Raw genomic sequence first — 2160 nt, 5'->3', positions numbered from 1 at the left:
CTTTATCTGGAAGCTCATCTGAAACCTGCCCATCGTGGGTGACCCTGCTGGTATTTAAAATACCCATGCCATAGCTTTCAGAATCACAGAAACACACAAGCCACCACAGTACAACAAACATACAGATGAGTAGTGGCTTTTAACGGCCTCACCAACCTGAATGTGCCTGATCTCATCTGATCTCAGAAGCTAAGCAGAGTCTGGCCTGGTTAATACTTGGATGGGAGACTGCCTGGGAATACCAGGGGCTGTAAGCTTTTTAATTTTTTTCAATGCAAATGTTGTTGTTGTTGTTAAGTGTCATCGAGTCGGTTCCGACCCATAACGACCCTGTATAGTGTTTCCAAAGAACAACTGTGAGCTTGAACTACCGACTTTGTAGTTCAAATGGCTTTGCAGGCTGGCACATTAACCCACAGAGCCACACCAGGATTATGTAAATAGGACCTCTTAAATTCCTTTTTCCTTTAAGTTTGGTGATTAACTATATTCCACCTCAATCCTCTGTTAATCAGCCAGACCCTGAGTGTGCCAAGGGTCTGTCTGACTATTCATTTAACTGTGATTTTCTTTAACCAGTAAATTCCACACAATGAGACTGACCATGGCTATCACTTTCATAGTGTATCCCCAGAACCTAGTATAGTATCTCCCACCCATATAATAAACCAGTGTTTACTGGTTTATTATATTGTACACCAGTGTTGTATTCTTTCATCATACAAATTCAATCTGTATACTGAGCAAATAATCCTGGAATCTGGATTATATATGGAAAAACATGGCATCAGGATTGGAGGAAAACTCATTAAAAACCTGTGATATAGCTGATACTAGCTTGCTTGCTGAAAACCAAGAGGACCTAAATACTTACTGATGAAGATCAAAGACTATACAGCCTGCAGTATGGGTTGCATCCCAATGTCAAGAAAGCAAAAATCCTCACCACTGGACCAATAAATAGCATTAATATAAATGGAGAAAAGATTGAAGTTGTCAAAAACTTCACTTTGCTTAGATCACCCATCAACACTTATGGAAGTAGAAGTAAAGAAATTAAATGACATATTTCATTAGGCAAATCTGCTGTACAAGACCTTTTTTAAGTGTTGAAGAGCAAAGATGTCAGCTTGAGGACTAAGGTGAGCACGACCCAAGCCATGATATTTTCATCAATCTCATATGCATACGAAAGTCAGACAGTGAATAAGGAAGATCAGAGAAGACTTGGTACATTTGAGTTACGGTGTTGGAGGAGAATATTGAGAGTAATATGGAATGCCAAAAGAACAAACAGATCTGTGTTGGAAGAAGTGCAGCCAGAGTGTTCCTTGGAATCCAGAATGGACAGACTTTATCTCTCATACTTTAGACATATTGTCAGAAGTGACCAGTCCCTGGAGAAGGATACCATGCTTGGTAAAGTGGAGGATTGGAGAAGAAGAGAAAGACCGTCAACAGGATGGATTGGAACAATGGCAGTAGCAATGGGCTCAAATCTAGCAACCATTGTTAACTTGGCATAGGACCAGGCAGTGTTTCATTTTGTTGTGCATAGGGTCACTGTGAGTCAGTACTGACTCGATGGCACTTAACAGCAATAACGACTTATTGATTCTGACGCATGGAAACCCCGTGTCAGAGTAGGACTGTAAGGCTTTCAGTGACTGATTTTTCTAAAGTACATTAAAGGACTTGTTTCTCAAGGTGCCTATGGTTAGATTCAAACGTCCAATCTTGTGTTAGGAGCCTGCACATTCACCATCCACACTACCCAGGAACTCCACTGATAGAAACCCACGGCCATCAAGTCCATTTCATTGCGTAGCGACACACTATATGATAGAGTAGAAATGTTCCTAGGGTTTTGGGGCTGTAAATCTTTATGTGATCAAACAACTTCAACTTTCTCCCAATGATTCGCAGATTGGTTTGAACTGCCAACCTTACAGTTAACAGTCCAATAACTAATCCCTTATGCCACAAAGTCTCTTTATTAATAGAATCAGAACCGAATAAATAATTGTTGATGAATAAATAATGTCACCTGTTTTATGTGAATGTAACTGCATGAACTTTTTTTTTTTAATTCTCTTACTCCAGTATTAGTAGCAAAATTCAAAAAGGCAGAAAACAGCAAATGCTGGTGAGGGTGTAGAG

This window comes from Chrysochloris asiatica, unplaced genomic scaffold (assembly GCF_000296735.1).
Source record: "Chrysochloris asiatica unplaced genomic scaffold, ChrAsi1.0 scaffold00101, whole genome shotgun sequence".
NCBI classification, from domain to species: domain Eukaryota; kingdom Metazoa; phylum Chordata; class Mammalia; order Afrosoricida; family Chrysochloridae; genus Chrysochloris; species Chrysochloris asiatica.
The sequence above is the reverse complement of the archived record's forward strand: the minus strand, read 5'-3'. Positions refer to the sequence as shown.